Here is a 20,601-nt window from a genome sequence, read left to right on the forward strand (position 1 = left end):
TTGGGGGAACAAGGCACAGCTCCACTAGAGCGTAGCAGGGGCACACATATCACGGAGAGTCGTACAGGAGGAGAAATGAAGCCAGACCAACCACAACAGCTTATGTTTATCATAGGTATCATTAGTAAACACCAGCATTTCCTCCATACGCATGGTATCATTAAGCACAGAGACCCACAGCGGAAAAGGGGGGGGGCAGCTGATTTCCAAAAGAGAAGTATTAATTGGCAGGCTGCAGACAGGAAGAAATGCAACAGACATTTCTTCCGTGATGCCCGTGAGCCCGGTAAAATAGAAAGAAGGGCAATTTCCGGAGAAGGAGCCAAGGACTCGCCGTAGATCTCGTTATATACAGCAAAGACCTGCCGCCAAAAGGGTTGTATTTGATCACAATCCCACCAAATTTGGAGTTGTGTACTAACAGCTCTATCACAGCGCCAAATATCAGGTGTAGTAGGAAAAATTTTGTGTAGGGAGAGGGGATCCCTGTACCATCGGGAAAGAAGCTTAAAATTCTTTTCTTGTGAGAAGCAAGAAATAGATGAATTATGAGTGAAGTGAAACAACGTGAACCACTCCTCCTCCGACACCTCTCTACCTAGGTCCCGAGCCCAAGCCTTAGTGTAGGAAGGTAGTTCAGAGTAAAGAGCATTATGGAGCACTTTATAGAGAGAGGCAAGGACATGTCTCAGCGGTTCAGGGAGGAAGCACAGCCGTTCAATCTCAGAAAGTGGATGGTGAATGTTGGAGGAAGAGTGTAAATGCTTGCAAAATGAGGATAGGTCAACCAATCTCTAGACCCACCTTGAAGGAGCGGAAGACCCGATTGGGGGCAAATAAAGTCCCGAGCTACAGGCCAGGAGGCACGTGTAAAGGGTCCAATAACAGAGGAGCCCAACCCTTGGGGAAGGGTGGGGTTATCAAATATGGATGACAAAGGAGAGGGATTGGAAGATAAGAGAACAGCTATGCCTCGTTTATACCACAGCCGTAGGGAGACAGGGCAGAGAAACGCTGATAGTCCCGATCGTAACCCTATGGTAATGCTCGAAGATCCACCTGAGAAAGATCTTGTTCAATCATGCAAGAGGCTTTATGAAAAGGTCTAGGAAATCAATCAAGCATTTGGGTCAGCAATGTAGCTCTGTAATAAAGCTCAAAGTCCGGTAAATCGACTCCGCCCTCAAGTTTCGGGTAGGTAAGTATTCTGCGCTTTAACCTAGAGAACCCACGGTGCCAAACAAATCGAATCAAAAGTAGCATAAAGAGAGGAAAAAACTCTTAGGGACAGTGATCAGTACCGTCTGCAAAACGTATAATAGCTTAGGTAAGGTATTCATCTTGAGGGTGTTGATTCGGCCGAACCAGGGGAGGGCTGAAGTGCCCCATGCAGCCAAATCTTTTCGAATACGTGAAAGTAAGGGTAAATAATTAAGAGAATATTAAGCATTAAGACCAGCCGAAATCAGGACCCCCAGGTATGTGATGGCCTTAGGTCGCCATTGAAAGGAAAAATTTGGCCAAAGGTTCGCCATTACATGGGCAGGTAGAGAAACATTGAGGGCCTCCGTTTTAGAGATATTACGTTTAAAGTTACTGAAGGAACCAAATCTACGGAATTCGTGGAAAAGACTGGGGAGGGAAACAAGTGGTTGTTGGACGTAAACTAGTAGGTTGTCGGCATATAGGAATAATTTGTGGTGTGCGGAAGGAGTATGTATACCTTGTATGGCTCACGCAAGATGTTCCATTACTAAAACAAAGAGAAGAGGCGAGAGGGGACATCCTTTTCTGGTCCCATTCGATATGGGAAAGGACGATGACATCGTACCGTTAACCAGGCAGACGCTGAGGGGCGAGAGTAGAGGGACATAATCCGAGCGAGAGTCCGCGAGCCCAAACCAATCTGTTCCAAGGTAGGATGGAGAAAGCGCCAATCGACGCGATCGAATGCCTTCTCGGTATCAAATGAGAGTAGGCAATCCTTTAAACCATGTTGTTTGATGTAAGAGATAAGATGGATCGTTTTGGAAGTATTATCCCATGCTTCGCGACCCTGAACAAAGCTGACTAAGTCGTGATGGATCAAGGTTGGTAGAAAAGAGGAGAGGCGGTTCGCTAAAATTTTTGCAATAAGCTGAACGTCCAGGTTAAGTAGGGAAATCGGGCTACTGCAGTGAGAGGGGTCTTTACCCGACTTAGGGATAACCGAAATGGTTGCAGACAGAAAGGCTGATGAAGGCATATTTGAATAATCGCTGATATTAAACGCTTGGGCCAGAAACGGAGCCAATTGGGCGGCGAATGTTTTGTAAAAGCGAATTCGTCTGGACCCGGGCACTTACCATTTTTCAGGACCCTAATTGCTCTAAGAACTTCCATAACCGAGAAGGGCTCCTCTAGATCCAAAGCGTCTTAGGCATCAAGGGCAGGTAACGCCGTCTCCGCAATATATTGGAACATAGCTGGCAGGCAAGAAGTGGAGGGGATATCATGATTTGCCGAGGAGAGATTATACAGTTGAGAATAATAGCTCTCAAACGCAGAACAGATGTACTTATTGTTTTAGAGTTTAGAATTATCAGGTGCCTGGATGTATTGAATTGGATGGCGGGATGGATGGGGATGAAGTACACACGCCAAGTGTTGGCCACATTTGTTAGCTAAAGAGTAATGGGTGTTGCGTGCTATGTCTCGTGCAATAAGGGAGGAGGAATCTAAAAGTTGGAGTAAATCTCTGCGAGCATTAGATAGGTCCACCGCAAGCACCGGGTCTAACGTACGTTTGTGGTACGTTTCCAAACATGCAATAAGCGAAAATAATCGCCATATCTCTGTCATATGAGCCTTTTTTAGGCGAGAGCCATGTTTGATGAGAACCCCCCTAAGAACACATTTGAGGGTCTCCCATTGAGTAAGAGGGCCGGTAGTGTCCATTGTGTGATCCAAAATAAAGTCCTGGTTAGTCTTCTCTGTCTCCGCGATACAGAGAAAATCTTTGAGTAGGGTGTCATTTAGGCGCCATGAAAAACGACGTACAGACGATGGCCTGTCTTGAATCGTAAGATGGATTGGAGCGTGGTCCGACCCTAAGCAGTGACCAAGAGAGGATGAAGTCGGGCAATCTAGCTGAGACAAAGAAATAGTCTATATGACTGTATGATGCATGAGCTGCAGAGTAATAGTTATAATCTCGCTCCGAAGGATGTTGAATATGCCAAACATCCACTAGGTGTAAGTCTTGCAAGCGCGACTTAAGTTGAGATAAGGTCGAGAAGGAGAGAGAAGATTTACCTGCTGAAGTGTTCAACTCTGGAGAGAGAGCTACATTGAAGTCCCCTCCGACAATGAGACAGGAACTCCCAAAAGCGGACAGCTGGGAAAGGACCTCCGTAAGAAATGGAGCCTGATCAAGGTTGGGAGCGTAGATGTTTGCAACTGTAAAAACGAAATCTTGGTATTTCAATTTAAGCAAAAGGTAACGACCAGTTGGGTCAATTAAGGAGTCCAAGACCTCCGAGCTGAAAGTATGATGAAAGGCTACCGACACCCCTCTAGACCTAGTCTGCGGATTAGTACTATGATACCACTGATTATAGTAACGATTGCGGAGGGCTGGAATACCATCGGAGCGAAAATGAGTCTCCTGAAGTAGTAAGATCTGTGTGTCATATTTATGGAAATGGTAGAGCATCTGGCTCCACTTCTCCGGAGTGTTAAAGCCCCTACAATTAATAGAATAAAATTTTATCGGAGTCATATTTGGTTGTGGGGGAACAAATTGGTAAAAAGTGTGACACCAAAAAAGCTCTGCCGAATCACCCCCAACCCCAAGAAAGAAGAGAGCAAAAAAAAAGGGGAAGAAGTCGAGAACAGAAGAACAGATATCAGATACGCAGTACACTGAAGGCCTAGGTGGGGAACGTCAAAAGCGCATGTATCTGATCCCGACCCAGGCCTCCTGCAGGCAAATGGTAACTTGAGGAAGGTCACCCATTAATAAGGGCGACCGCCTCTACAAAACATATGCAATAATCCCTCAAACAGGCATGAGAAAATAAGCTCCCGTCCCCAACAAATAAAAATTAACAAAGTATGGCAAAGAGAGGGTGAGGATAAAACAAATAAGGAAGGACCGAAGCCCCGAAGGCTAGGGCCAAAGGCGTCCCCACCCATCACGGCAAAACCGCGGTGGTGATACCCGGGGATTAGCCACAGGCCACAGCCTCAGAACCCTTACCATTCTGCGATGCGTGAAGCTGGAACGGGAACCGCCACTGGTAGCAGATATGCCTATCTTGCAGCATCTGAGTGAGAGGGCGCAGAGCCCTGCGCATAGATAGAGTCTGGTGGGAAAGATCAGGGAGGAGCATCACCGGTATTTCGTTAAATTGGATGTGTGACGATCGTGGCGTGTGACCTTCTCACCAAACTCGTGACCGAAGGACTAGCCAATCTGAAACCTCGATGTCACATGCGTAACAATGCCACACCCAGCTGCACCCTGCACAACGATTTTCCAGCTAATGGGCCACCAATCGATGTACCGGAAGCCTGAATGCGATTGTTACTGGGTAAGGTTAATTACGCAATTAACCCTTCACACTACCACCACCTCCTTTTTGTACAGAGAAAGAGGAAACTCGGCAATCTCAGCAATAACACTATAATGGTTGAGATAATCATCTGTATAGCACGGTCACCGCAGACAGGTTATACAGAGGGTTAAACAAACACAGTAGTGCTCTTTTAGAGGCAGGAATTCTTAGGTTGCAATAAAGAGCTATAGAAACAGTTCAACAATTTCAGAAGGAAAGATTTATTACTAAAAGGTCAAAAGGGTGCAATAAAATATTTACAGAAAAAAGATGTAACCAATATAAATATATATATAAATACAAAGAGAACAATAGCACAGCAAAGAGATAACAGAGAGAAGTTAGAGGGTTAAAGTACTTGCCAAAGTCCTGGGTTAAGCAGATCAAGTTTCAGAGCAAAAGGGCATGGACTCCCAAGGTGGGTCTGATGTTAAAAGGGAGAATTCTTCAACTTCCACTCTTAGGCCTGACAGCCTATTTTGTAGTCCCCCAACAGGGGGTGTCTCTAAAGCCAAGGACCAATGCCCCATTTAGGGAGGGATGGTCTGGGCAGACTAGAGCCAAAATCTTTCATTACTATGGAGACGCATATGAAATACATACTCGAAGGGTTCCAGAGATCTAATTTTCTACTTTCCTAAGTATTCCAGTCAGGGAGTGTGACCTGTTTGTCTTCTCATGGCCAATCTGAAGATATACCTGGTTTTTATGTAAGTCTCTCATATTCCAAGATATGAGACATAGGGGAAAAAAGTTTTTTAAAAGTGTTATCTAGTCTCTACTACTCTGGAATGTCTTTGAATTCAGGGGAAGGCTTGGGTTATCTTTTTACGAGGTGCCAGATTACTCAGCTTCCCAGCCCGCCTGGCACCCAGCTTAAAGATGGTTTATAGCTCAGAGCTCCCTGCTGTGGCCTGACCGGCCTGTGACACTTCCAACACACACACACACAACCAGATGTCACTGTGACAAGATGGTTGACCCTTTGCCAAGATGGAGGTTGGAGCCAAAATGGTTGAACCGCTTCCATCTCTGGGTGTACGCTTGCTACAGGATGGTGTCCTGCGTGCTGGCCGCACACATAATGGCGTCCTTGACCTTAAAGTAATAGACCCTGCATAGAGTGTCACGGACAAAAGACGGATCAGGATGTCTTGGGCCCATTGTGCGATGTATGCAGTCCAACTCAATGTAGGTATCTTTAGGTTGCTGAAGTAGTTGATTGAAGATGGTGGTAGCTGCCACGGCCAAATCTTTAGGTTCAATAGATTCGGGTATACCCTTGATACAGATATTGTTACGGCGGTTCCTATTCTCAATGTCATCCTACTGGTACATGAGCTGTTGTAGAAGAACCGTATAGGAGTTAAGGGCCTCTTCATGGATTTGTAAAGCGTTACACAGACCGTCAGCGGTATTTTCAATCTCTTCCATACGCACACAAATATCTTGTTTAAGATCAGAAATTTCTTGCTTGTATGTGCTTTCAATACGTTTCACACATTGCTCAAAATTTAGGAAGGGATTTGATGTAGGAGTGCAGGGATTTCATGTGGGACTACAGAGGAGAGAACAGAGAAATGCTGGGGAGGGGCTGCGGGATCCCTGTGTGCCCTGGGTCTGCTGCGCCTGTTGGAGAGAGTCTCCAGGAGGAGAGAGAGAGAGAGCCCGAGGACTTACTTGTCCTTCATCTGCCAGGTGCCCTGTAGCCACGGGGGACGATGAGGGAAGAGAAGAGGTGCCTGCACCATCTTGATGGTCAGGGCGCCCGAGGCCTCGGCCCCGGATCGGGTGACAAACTGGCTTATACTGCCACCGGGCCGGCCCCCCGCTGCTCCCTGTGGGGTCCAGAGATGTTTTTTTCCCATGTGGGGTGGATGCAGAGGCCCGTAAGGGAGAGAAGATGCCCGTAGTGGAGGACCGGGTCGGGAGCCCAGCAGGAACGCTGCTAAGGCTCCATGCACCAGGCCACGCCTCCCGTGTGCGCAGTTTTAAAGCATGTCATGTCAAGCATATCCATTTACTCTGCATACTATCATCTTTTATATTTTACCAAATAATTGGCCAATATGTGTTTTTGTGCAATAAGTTAAAAAAGTGTATTTTTTTCAAAAAATAAAAATCGTTGTGCGAGTACTATGTGACATAAAAAATTGCAGCACCCACCATTTTACACACTAGGGTGTCCTTTTTAAAAAATATATAATGTTTGGGGATTCAAAGTAATTTCCTAGCAAAAAAATACTGATTTTTTCATGTGAGCAAAAAGTGTCAGAAAAGGCTTGGTCTTCAGGTGGTCAGAAGAGTGATGTGTAGCATAAACTTCTAATGCTGGGCAAAAAATGCCCCACCACAAATGGCCCCTTTTTGGAAAGTAGACGCCCCAAACTATTTGCTGAGAGGCATGTTGAGTCAGTAGAATAATAATTAATTTTTTTTACTACACGTTTTTGGAAAATTACAAAAGAATTTTTTTTTTTTTACACAAAATTGTCACTTAAATGATTTATTGCTCACACATGCCATGGGTATATGTGGAATTACTCCCAAAAACACATTCTGCTACTTCTCCCGACTATGGGGATACCACATGTGAGAGTGGGGATACAATACCACATGTGAGAGACTTTTTGGCATGGCAAGAATTTTGCAGATCTCATTTGAAGCCCCAACGTTTTGGAAAATGAAGAAAGAAAACAAAAACATATATTTTATCTTTTCTTTTTTTATATTTTAAAACCTTGTGAGAAAAAATTAGATCTGCAAAACACTCACCATGCCTCTTATTAAATTCCTTGGGGTGTCTACTTTCCAAAAAGGGGTCATTTGGGGGGGGGGGGGTTGTTGCTGTCCTGACATTTCAGGGCCTCCAAAACTGTGATAGGTAGTGAGGAAGTGAAATAAGGAAGTGCACACCTTCAGGCTTTCAAAGTGAGCATTGGATTTCAGGCTCCTGTATGTGGCTAGGCTCCCAAAAAGTCTCACACAAGTGGTATCCCCATACTCAATAGAAGTAGCAGAATGTATTTTGGGGTGTAATTCCACATATACCCATGGCATGTGTGAACAATATATCATTTAAGTGACAAGTTTATGTTAAAAAAAAAATTGTTGTCATTTTCCAAAAACTTGTGGAAGAAAAGAAATCTTCCATGCATTCAACATGTCTCTCAGCAGATAGCTTAGGGTGTCTACTTTCCAAAAATGGGTCATTTGGGGGTATTTGTACTGCCATGGTATTTTAGCACCTCAAGAAATGTGATGGGCAGTCAGAAAGTAAAATCTATGTAAATTCCAGTATCTAAACATACAAACCAATTAATATGAAATTATTGGGATTTATTTTTACCAATGACATGCAGCAAAATATAATTTGGCCTTAATTTATGATGAAATTAGTATTTTTTTGGATATTTTTTTTATGACAGAAATGAGAAAATATTGGGGCTTTTTTTCCAAAATTGTGGTCTTTTTTTGTTTATAGCGCCCAGAAGTGATCAAATACCACCAAAAGAAAGCTCTATTTGCGTGAAAAAAGGACATAAATTGAATTTATGTATAGTATAGCATGACCGCACAATTGTCAGTTAAACTAGCACTGTATAGCAAAAAATGGCGTAAATTCCAATATCTATACCATATTTTGTAAATGCTATACCTTTCACACAAAGCAATTATTATACACTTATTGGGATTTTTTTAACCAAAAACATGTAATGTTGATGAGGACAAGGGCCTCTTCCCCACAACCCTGGCTGGTGGTTGTGGGGGTCTTATCAGAATCTGGAAGCCCCCTTTAACAAGGGGGCCCCCAGATCCCGCCCCCCCCTACGTGAAGGAGTCTGCGGTACATGGTCCCGCAGAATCATTCTCAAAAAAACTAAGTGTGGTGTAAAAAAAACACAGTACAGGGTCTTTGACAAGTCCTTTATTAAAACAATGTCCCCCGAAGTAGATCCAACATCAATCGCGGCGGCGGCAGGGTCCCGAAAAAAGAAAAAAAAAAAAGTTCCGCTCCCGTCCGAGGCTTCCAGCCTTGTGAAGAAAAAGCTAGCTGACATTTCTTATATAGGTATGGGGCTGGGCCAGCCGGGGACATCATCCGAGTGACCCGCCCCATGTCACATGCTTGCTGTTCCCAGCTGGCCCCGCCCCATACCTATATAAGAAATGTCAGCTAGGCTTTTCTTCACAAGGCTGGAAGCCTCGGACGGGAGCGGAACTTTTTTTTTTTTTTTTTTTTTTTCGGGTCCCTGCCGCCGCCGCGATTGATGTTGGATCTACTTCCGGGGACATTGTTTTAATAAAGGACTTGTCAAAGACCCTGTACTGTGTTTTTTTTTACACCACACTTAGTTTTTTTGTGAATGAGTCTGCGGGACCATGTACCACAGAATCATTCACGTGTGGGGGGGCCGGGATCTGGGGGCCCCCTTGTTAAAGGGGGCTTCCAGATTCTGATAAGCCCCCCGCCCGCAGACCCCCACAACCACCGGCCAGGGTTGTGGGGAAGAGGCCCTTGTCCTCATCAACATGGGGACAAGGTGCTTTGGGGGGTATGGTTCAGGAGGGGGGGGCGCTCGCTCGTCCCCCCCCTTTCCTGACCTGCCGTGCTGCATGCTTGGATAAGGGTCTGGTATGGATATTGAGGGGGACCCACGCTGTTTTTTTTTTAAATTTCAGCGTGGAGTTCCCCCTTAATATCCATACCAGATCCGAAGGGCTTGGTACAGATGGGAGGGGGGACCCCACGCTTTTTTTTTATTATTTATGCTATAAAGGAAATTATTTTACATTCAGCTGTCAGTGGGAAACCCCGCTGACAGCTGAAACATTAACACATGGCTGTCGCTCCTACAATCCCGCATGAGTTATGTTATCAACTCATGCGGCGTTTTAGTAGTGAAAACCAGCAGCGTTTATGTTTCAGCTGTCGATGGAGTTCTCCACTGACAGTTGAATGTCAAAGTATTGCAGTGATTTATAAACAGTTTTTTAAATAACCGGCGTGGGGTCCCCACTCTCATCCATACTAAGCCCTTTGGGTCTCGTATGGATGTTAAGGGGTAACTCCACGCTGAAATTAAATAAAAAACAGCATGGGGTACCCCTCAAAATCCATAACACATACTTATCCGAGCATGCAGCCCAGCAGGTCAGGAAAGGGGGGGGACGAGCGAGCGCCTCCCCCCCCTCCTGAACCATACCAGGCCACATGCCCATACCACATTATTCAAACATTTGTAAACAGAACAATGAACTGAAATGGTTTGGCATTTGTACCCCACATATGACGTTCCCTGAGGCGTTGGTAAACCGAGGTACACCTGTATTAGCATTGCAATCCTTTGTATTGGGATACATAGAACCAACATACATGTGAATTGGCAACATAGCACAACATTTGTGTCACATTGGAGATATCTGGCTAGTTACACTGACCTTGCCCAGGGACCCCCTTCACAACACAGAAATACAGGCTGGATTAGCAATGTAGCTGCGTGGATTAGTGCTTAGCACTACTGCCTCACAACTCTAGGGTTGTCGGTTTGAATCCCAACCACGGCAAGGAAGTAGCATGATCTCCGTGTGTGCCTGTCTTCAAATAGATGTTCTGGCAACATCTTTGCTTTCTGTCTAAATGATCCCTAAAATGTGAATTAGAATGAGGCCTTGTCTGTTGAAACACCTTCAAAGCTGCACCTTATGTGAATGTCATACAATGGGATAAGATAAGGGCCGGGACCACTAATAGATTTGATAATGATGGTTTACACTCCATCCACTTTTGTGAAGGATTTGGCAAGCAAAGAGCTGACAGAGAGAGAGAAGAGCGAGCCAGTGAGACGAAGAAGGGTGAGCGAGAGATACATACTGAAGAGTGATAAAGAAAGACATTCAGAAGAGTGAGCGAGAGATACATACTGAAGAGTGATGAAGAAAGACATTCAGAAGAGTGAGCGAGAGCGAGAGAGAAGAGCGAGCCAGTGAGACGTAGAAGAGTGAGCGAGAGATACATACTGAAGAGTGATAAAGAGAGACATTCAGAAGAGTGAGCGAGAGAGAAGAGCGAGCCAGTGAGACGTAGAAGAGTGAGCGAGAGATACATACTGAGGAGTGATAAAGAGAGACATTCAGAAGAGTGAGCGAGAGAGAAGAGCGAGCCAGTGAGACGAAGAAGAGTGAGCGAGAGATACATACTGAGGAGTGATAAAGAGAGACATTCAGAAGAGTGAGCGAGAGAGAAGAGCGAGCCAGTGAGATGAAGAAGAGTGAGCGAGAGATACATACTGAAGAGTGATAACGAGAGACATACAGAAGAGTGTGCGAGAGAGAAGAGCGAGCCAGTGAGACAAAGAAGAGTGAGCGAGAGATACATACTGAAGAGTGATAAAGAGAGACATACAGAAGAGTGAGCGAGAGAGAAGAGCAAGCCAGTGAGACGAAGAAGAGTGAGCGAGAGATACATACTGAGGAGTGATAAAGAGAGACATTCAGAAGAGTGAGCGAGAGATACATACTGAAGACTGATAAAGAAAGACATTCAGAAGAGTGAGCGAGAGAGAAGAGCGAGCCAGTGAGACGTAGAAGAGTGAGCGAGAGATACATACTGAAGAGTGATAAAGAGAGACATTCAGAAGAGTGAGTGAGAGAGAAGAGCGAGCCAGTGAGACAAAGAAGAGTGAGCGAGAGATACATACTGAAGAGTGATAAAGAGAGACATACAGAAGAGTGAGCGAGAGAGAAAAGACTTGGTTGGTGAATCCACACATCAAACTTGTCACAAATACTGGTGTGCATTTTTCCCCCAAATGCATAGCAGACCCTTATCCCAGCAGGCAGGTACCGCACGCCTTCAAAGATTTATTTCCTTTGTTGATTTACCTGCTTCGTTCCCACTATATGCAATTGAAAATTACTGTTTAAGTTGCCAATTTTACTGTGTTTTCTAGAGAATTGCTAACTAGTTGTGTTTTCAATTGTGTGTAGCATTGCGATTTCTATTTGAGTCTAGATGTTAAATTGCTAATAAATGGCCACAATTCTCAAATACCTTTGAACTCTCGCTGCAACAAATGGCGTATGTTAATACACTCACATTCACATTCATTATATCCAATATCAGGTACAATGTCAATGCACAAATCGCACCTGAAATTGCACACCCTTGATGTGACTTGTCATGTGATTGGCATGGCCAGCAGCTTTCCCTTTGCATGGCAAATTGCACACAATGTTACTGGGGGCTAACACCACTGTCACATCTAATCCGATGCAGCAATTGCCCAATTTACAGTGAAGTTGCACGAGTTCACAATCCAATTGGATGTGAACAGAGCCTACAGTGGCCAATAGGGTGCGACTTGGTCTACAATTTGCAAGTCGCCTGTCATGCCAATTGCATGGCAATCGCAAACAATGTTACTGGGGGCCACCCGGTCACATTAAAGCAGATTTCTAAGTGGTGTTATTGACACCACAGTCACATCATGTGATTTGCATTGAAGTTGCATGATTTCAAAGTTGGGGTACATGATGATTTCAAGTGCAATTTGCAAGACATCCGACACCGATCTCTCAGCAAATTGCATGAAAAGTAGTGTATTCATTACTCCATTCTTACTTACGACTCCAACCAAGTTTGAACCACAATATGAACGCTACAATAGCGTGCACATTGAGTGGGACTTGGCATGTGATTTGCACAACATGCAAGTTGTAAATCGTCTGCAAAGTCGCACCCTATTGTCTGCTATTAGAGCGACCACATGGGTGCGTTTCAAACACTGATTTCTATAGTAGTACATGTTCTACTTTAGTGGCAATTTGCATAGAGATCTGTGTCAGATGTCTTGAAAATTGCATTGAAATGGTCAACTTTACTGTAAGTCGCATGATTTGTAAATCCGCTTTGCCCAGAGTGTAATGTTTGGTGATGTTTGATTTCTGGAGTGTTTTGCCAATTGATGGGAAATTCACCATACTAGTCAAATCGATTTGTCATTTTCAGTATTGCATACAAGATGTGGTCATGTGACTGTCTTAACTCATGCGAGAATCTGGAGGGAGTTGTGACCATAGTAGCAATAAAGGTTCCAATTGGGGTTCCCTTTTACATCCCTGCTCAATGTTCTGTTGTATGCTGCACACGTACATTTCACTGTATATTTCTTTCTGATTTGTGGGGCCTGTATACCAAGGGTTAATGCAGGTAGGAAGGGGAGTCATCAGGTGAAAACACTTTCACTGACCAAATTAAGTTCAGTGGTGGGTGTAGGCTTAATTGGGTGTGGGGCCTTGTTTGGCGTGCTCCAAATACAACCTAGCTTATATAAAGATGTGCAGTAGTGAGTGATTTGGCCTGTTACTAGGCCGTGTGGTTTGTGACTAAGTCCTTGCTTGTAGTAGTTTGGGGGAAGAAGAGATTTTGTGCTGAATTGCCCCAGACACCACTCAGGCTGTGTTTCGAAGTGGGCTGGAAACGTTTGCATATTTTTGGCCTTGTAAAGTGTGTTTGTGTGTTATTGCACAATGATTGTGTTTTTTCTCTTTGCATTGAAAGCCTCACACATGTCAATCGTTTTGTTTAAAATCTGCTCTTGTTTTAATTTTGTTTGCTTATTTAGACTCCAATGCATTTTTCTGACAAACCTGCTGACAAATGTATGTGTAGGGGATTTGTAGAGGTGGGAGGGGTTTTTTGCACATGCTTTGTTTTCTTGATATTTTGATGTGTAGACTTTTTTTGTGAATGGATCTTTATACTAAGTGATTGTGTAAGTAAATCTTATGTGCATGAAAATGTTACTTGATTCATCTTCCCCTTTGTTTCCTGCTATAACCTGTGCATGCACAGTTCATTAGAAGTATCTTTAGATTGTAAGCTCTTATGAGCAGGAGTGTTTTATTTTCGCCACATCAATGCTATTCTTTTTGTGACTCACCAAGATATTGACTGTACCTACTTGTTCCTGCTGACCAAATAAATGAAGATATATTTGATCAATAAATGTTTGACCGATGTTTTTGTGTTTATTTTATGTTCAATATATGACCAACCTTAATAGTTACTATGTATACTTATATAATCTGCTCAAATGTAGCTTGTAAGAGTGTGAATATGCAAGTGGGTGCAAACTGGCTTTTTCAAAAACAAAACAAAAAAAAAGATCCAGTTTGCACCACAGTATTATGTACCAATGAATACGTCACATTCACTGTGCAGGCAGCTACAGGTGTTCTACAATTCGATTTACAGTTATAAAATAGTCCACACTGTGTTGATTTTTGGCCTTTGGAAACCAATATATATTAGCCAAGGTTAAATAAACAAATCACTAAGAAACACACATTCGCGAAAGCTATCATAGCCGCGCATAAAAATGCGCGATAGGGCACAAAAATGCGCATACAAATAAGCGCCAAACAGGTGTACCCCATGGCGCACGAGCGGCTATCCTCCCGGAAGTCCGTCATCACGTGCGCGCGCACCCGGAAGTGGTTGTGGGGAGTGTAAGTGGCTGAGGAGTGGTTGGAGGTTTTCTGTGTGCTGTATATTTTGAGAACTCTAGTGGCATTTGGACATGGCGAGAGCACAGTTCTCAACTGAGGAGATGATCTTATATGTAAAGTAAGTATGGCCATTGCAAATATGTTAATAACATGTGAGGGAAAGGTAATTGCAATTTTTTTGGGTGGGGCCTAGCAGAATCTCACTTGGTGCACATGCTACTTATCTGTACATTAGCTCCTGGGTATTGATGGGTCAATTATATTAACCACTTGCCTACTGGGTACTCATACCCCCTTCCTGTCCTGGCCAATTTTCATCTTTCAGCACTGTTACCCTTTGAATGACAATTGTGCGGTCATGCCACATTGTACCCATCTTAAATTTAGATCAGTTTTTTCACACAAATAGAGCTTTCTTTGGGTGGTATTGACTTGCTGCTGTGTGTTTTACTTTTTGTTCGATGAACAACAAAATAGCTCATAATGAACAAAAGTCTGTTTATATTATAACATTTGGTAAACCAGTAATTTAGCAACACTGATGTTCGTTAATGAGGCAGCACTGGTGGGTGGCACTGCTGGCCACAGGTGGGCGGAACTGTTGGGTGGCACTGGTGGGCACTGATCCTCAGGGCACTGATCATCGGTGCAGACCCCTGCTCTGATAACTGCTGGTTCTTGGCAGTACTTTCCACACATTCTGACAGCGTGAGGAAAGTGCAGCCAAGACCCGGCAAATGCATTTCCCGGTGATCAGCGTGTCATTGGACATGGCTGATCACATGGTAAAAAGCCGCTGTGATTGGCTTTTACCATATCACGTGATCAGCTGTGTCCTTAGGACACAGCAATCACGGAGAGTGCGTTCTGCCAGGATGTCATATGACGCCCTCCCAGAGCTGCCTGGATGCAGTGTAGCGTTATTCGGCTATCTGCGGTCACCAAATAGGTAACCAGCTAGGCCTTCATGGCTAATCTTTGAATATCTGGACATGTATACTGCGTATAATGCATTATATTCTACAATGTGTTGGTGTACATGGTATTACAGTGTATTACAGTGTGCAATGCGTTGCTGGATTCTGCATGACAGTGTACAGTGCATCACAGTCTACAATGTGTGGGTGTACACGGTATCACAGTGTGCAATGCGTTGCTCTATCCTGCATGACAGTGTACAGTGCATCACAGTCTACAATGTGTGGGTGTACACGGTATCACATTGTACAGTGTATTACAGTGTGCAATGCGTTGTACACTGCAGTGTGCACTAAAGCATTTTACACTCATGCACTGTACACACTAACGCATTTGACATTTCTAGTGTGCAATGCGTTAGTGTGCAATGCCTTTGACAATACAATGCATATGCAGTATTGGTGTATGTTTATGAAGCACAGATAATTAATCTGATTTTAGTTATCAAGGAGAAGTCTTCTCTATCCCCCTGTTTATGAGGTGGAGGACAACTGTTTTCCGAAGAAGAGAGGAGACTTTTTTTCAAGGAGATCTGTATAGATTTCCAGAGATATGTGTAGATGGTTGAGGGGCTGCATGTGATCTCCGGAGATAATTGTGATTAACGATCACCTGAGTTAAACCAGTGAATGAAAAGTGTAAAAAACATGGATTGAAAATAATCTGCACTGACCACTGTGCTTTGTCAAGCCACATATTGGCACATTCTGGTTTCACACAGATGCGATGTGAAATTTGCAGTGTTTTCTGTGCAAGCGCTGCACCGCATCACAACCGCAACCCCTTCATGCCACCTGCTGCGGCTTTCTAGGTGAAGTTAACAACACATCAAAATTGGTACACAAAGCGTATTGCGATTTGCCAAATTGGATCGCATGCCTATTCACACCCATGTGCATACCCTGAAAAAGGGTCCTGCACATTTTTGGCCTGGATGCGGTGCAATTTGAGGTGTGCAAAATGTTTGTCTCTAATTGCAACGCACACAAATTGCATGTGATTTGCCCAGGAGTGCGGTGTTAGACCACAATGCATGTATGTGAAGCCAGAATAAAAGTATGTGTATTTTGTCTACTTTTACTTGCGCATGTTAACATTATGTAAGTGCGTTATTCTTCTGTTTAACATGCTATAGAAATGGAACATGCATTTGGATGTAGTGTTTTTGTATGTGCATTTTGGAAGTATTCTAAACACACATTGACCCTAGGGCCACACCATATCTTAAGCCGCGTTTGTCAGAAATGCTGTATAGTACATTTAAAGCGGATTTACACTCCACCTATCAAAAAATAACAGTCATCAGCTACAAAAACGGTAGCTGCTGACTTTTAAAAAGCAGCCGCTTAGCTTTCCCTTGGTCCTGTGGTGTGTCCCCCGCAGCTCCTTTCACCGGCTGTCCTGGGTTCCAGGAGGACGGCATCTTCACTGTGGGAACCCGGCTGTGACAGCTTGCGGCTTCACAGCCGGCTACCCACTGTGCATGTGCGAGTAGAGTTGCGCTTCATGAATGGTCACATGTCAAATGTTCCCAAAGACTACAAGGAGGGAGGACACCTTCCGTTTCTAAACGTCTAGGCGATCGTACCGGAAGTAGGAGCGTGTACCTGTCAAATTTGGGGACCCGCTACCCAAGGGTGCCAATCCTTAAGGGGGAATGGGGGAGCAGTCCTTAAAGCAGAACTTCCCCTTTTGGATGGAGCTCCGCTTTAAGATGATTTCCTATGGGATATGTTTACACATGTGCTTTTTCACATGGCTTGTTTTTTGGGAAAAGGTCAGAGCCTTTTTGGAACTCCAAAAGTGTCATGTTTTTGTCAAAATACTTACATGGAAACACTGCAGACAAGAACGTATTTCATGTTGTCTGCGTTTTGCCGTTTTACATCTGCCTAGCAACAAAAATGAAAACAGTAATGCCCAAAAAATACATAAGAAACAAAAAACAGCACAAAACCCAATGCAGAGATGGCTACAACACAACCTGTGTTGCCTTAGGCACTTGAGTGCACACTTGGCCACAGGTGATTTTAACAGGCGTTTTTGGAGTCAAAGCATGTGTGTTTGCATTTGTGGAAAGTGTATTTTTGATTTTATTTTTGGTGTTGTTTTGTACGTATACTTTTGCAAACTGCACATCTGCATTCAACTTTGTGGTGAAAATTAACCAAATAATGTCCCAGCCAAAATGACATGCATTTTGCATGTGTGGCCAGAACACACACAAAAATGCTGTTACAAAATAATCCAAAATACAGGCTCAAACAAGACAAACATGCACATCCAAATTTCAAACAACGTTTTACAAAACATATCTAATGACCAAAAAGCACCAACAAAGTGGATTACAAAATACACCACAATGAGAATTCAAATGTCCAAACAAGCATAAATTGCCCTTTTGTGCCCATGGAGTGTTGTGTTTTCTTTCAATGCTCATTTAGGTGCGTGCCTAGCATATTTGTTAAATGCCAAAATGTGCAGCAAAATGCATGTTTGCTAACAGCACTTGGGGTGCCATTAACAATGAATGGCACACAAGAGCACAATGCGTATTTAAAGACCATTTGAGCACAATTTAGAAGTGCTGCAACAATTGTGCAATTCTGCCAACAATTATGCAATTCTACCAACAATTATGCATTGCTCAGGTGAGAATGCATTGAAAATAACAGTACAATACAATTATACTGTATGTACGTATGTATGTGTATACACACACATGTAGATATAGTTCATGTTTTAGCTTGCCTTTTGGGACAATTATCCCCTGCTTTGTGTCTGATATTTGGTATGTTTGATTACACAAACCTCTCACATTTAAATTCTTGACCTTTTTTTGTCACCCACAGGTTCTGCTGTTACGCAAGTATGACGGTGGCTGTTCGAATTTTGCCAAGCAGACCATCGTGCGCCACATCAAACATCAGCTGTGGCAGAGATTCCACCACCGCTCCACTGTGCTGCAAATCCAGCACAGTTGGAGCGATGTGAAGCAGCGCAACCCAGCGTTTTTGAAAAAGGTTGTCCGCCGAATCTCTGGTAAGTCAAGTTGTTATTAAAAAGTTTACTTTCAGTTTTGTATTGTGAAAAATGTTTTGCTACATTCATTCTGAATTTGTTTGGCAATAATGTTGTCTTTGTTGACTTGTTCTAGCCACAGCTGATGGGCGCCAGGCGGTGGTCTGCTTGGCAAAAAAGCCTCACAGGAGGACAGCCACCGTCCACTTTTTCTGACCACAGGCGGGGCATCCCCTGCGGAGACTCCGAATTGTGGAAGGTAAGCACAAGCTCTAGAAGCTTGGACCTCATGACTTTGCCATTGTTGGCATCTCCACACTGATCTCCACTGACTGTCAATTGTACATTAATGCCACACACATTGCTTGTAAATGACATGATAACTGTGACGGAAGCGTAGGCAGGACAGAACACACGGAGGATGCTAAACACACCAAGCGTTATTGTTATATGGAAAGCACTCAATCAGGGTAGGAATTTAGCATCCGGGTACCCAAAATGGGGGAGGAGAGGGGAGTAGCTCCAAACAATTGTAATTCAGCCCATGATAGGGCAATTTGTGTAGCAATGGCCCAAGCATGTATTAATCCAAGCAGGCAGCTCCTGCAAAAGTAATAGGGAGGTTCAATGGGGCAATCCAGGCAAAAAATGTATGAGAGTTCCACGGGACAGTACAGGCAGGGAAAATCGGGGGATCCAGGGGGGTAGTTCAGACAGGAGGATTGGGGCATTCACGGTTTAGGCAGGAGTATCCTCGGGCACACAGCAGGTAGCAGGCAGGAGTACCCTTGCACACAGCGGATAGCAAGCACCTCTAGCCTCCCAGGTATCAGCAGAGTACTCAGCGGGTTCTTGGAGTTGGGGAGGTCTGGCCTCAGCTCAGACTTCCCAACAGCTGCTCATGGCGACATACCGGGGACCAACAGTGGACTGGGTCCTGCTCCGGTCTTCTTAAGCCAGAGCAGGACGCTTCCCGGTTTTCCTGGCAATGGCCGGCCCAGCATCAGGTCGCCGGGGCAACAAGGCACGCCCCGCTCACTGGGGCCGCGCTCAGAGAGCATGGCCTTTGTCTCTGGCGGCCTCGGAGTGCGGGAAGCCTCGTGGCTGCGCTGTGCCCACCGGGGGGCACGCAGGGACACCCCGGCGGCCTGTGCCATTCGGGCCAAGCGGGGTAGCCGACTCCTTGGCAACTTTGCTGAGGAGAGGTGCTACCCACACCACAGTGGGTGTTTCCTCCCCTCCTGAACAGCTTTTGATGTAGGCTTGTGCAGGACCCTAGGAATCTGCAAGGGGAAGAGAGGGGGGATGATGAAAGGAGAGCAAGGGGGGAGGAAGGGACAGCAGGCTGGAGGGGGACTGTGACAAGGACCTTTTGTTAATCACTAATAGAGCTGTGTTTGGTGTCATTTGATCCCCAATGGCTGTTTGTTTGTGATGCGGGATTTTTGCCTAAAAATATTATGGCTTAGATGTTCACAAACATATCCCATCAAAATCGCAGTCATAACATTTTGTTTATACATTTGACAGAATTGGACTTCTTTTGACCCATTAAATTACAATATTTGTATGTTATGTATGCTGTTTGAAAGTTGCAGAGTATACAAATTTTTGAATATTTTGAACTAAAATGCAACTCCATGATGTACAGCCAATCTCATTTGGTGAGGCCCCATAAAATGACAGAACATGAGAAATATTCTACAATGCATAGTACGTTATTATTAACACATTGACATTGTAATCATGTCATTGCATAGCAAATGCATGATCAACAAGATTAACAAATCATCCTCCTACCATGACTTGCTATCTGCTGTAGTGCGGTGGACAAAGTTGTGGAAAATGATGCAGTCTGCCCCAGTGGATGTACATCCAAAGTCAAAACACAACAAATTAGGGACACGAACGCAATTGTGCCTGTATGTGTGGCCTGACACCAGGAAATGGACAGTTGTCATTCAGCCCTGTGGCCTCAGCTTTGGCACACAGGTTTGTGAGAAATGACTAAACTTCTGCCATGTTTTTAGGTTAGTAATGTTCCAATTCTGTGTTATTCTTTTTGTAGAACAAGACAGTGAAGAGGAGGGCCAATGTAAGTGCCTTGAATGTGATTGGCTGTTCTCTGTGTGCATTATGTAACTTTGATGTGTGTAATGTGTTTGTTGTGTTCTATCTTGTTATTTATGTAGCACCAGCTATGTTGGAAGAGGGGGATGAGGAGGAGGGCACATCCTCTCAGGCTCACTGTAAGTGCATTGAATGTGCTTGTCTGTTCTCTGTGTTCCTTGTTGTCCTTGGCTCTCTCAAAGGGGTTGTTGTTGTTCTTCTTTCTTGTTTGTGTAGTACCAGCAAGGTTGCCCACAGTGGAGGAGGAGGTGGCGGTGGCACCACCACCACCACCACGACCACCACCACCACCATCACCACCACCATTGTCTCCACGGTCGCCTGTGCTGCCGGAGACTCCCTCACCTCCAGCTCACTGTAA

At 44.4% G+C, this 20,601-nt stretch overlaps 1 long non-coding RNA gene across 1 annotated transcript; it reads left to right on the forward strand.

Moving 5' to 3' along the window:
- The first annotated feature begins 20,177 nt into the window (after positions 1 to 20,177).
- LOC149441649 (uncharacterized) lies at positions 20,178 to 20,584 on the forward strand. Its single transcript, XR_016307315.1, has 3 exons — positions 20,178 to 20,205; positions 20,303 to 20,359; positions 20,457 to 20,584. It is a non-coding gene; the product is annotated as an uncharacterized LOC149441649 (long non-coding RNA).
- Positions 20,585 to 20,601: the final 17 nt, after the last annotated feature.

This window comes from Staurois parvus, unplaced genomic scaffold, assembly GCF_062004578.1.
Source record: "Staurois parvus isolate SC_StPar_1 unplaced genomic scaffold, SC_StPar_1.0 ptg000962l, whole genome shotgun sequence".
Lineage (NCBI taxonomy): Eukaryota > Metazoa > Chordata > Amphibia > Anura > Ranidae > Staurois > Staurois parvus.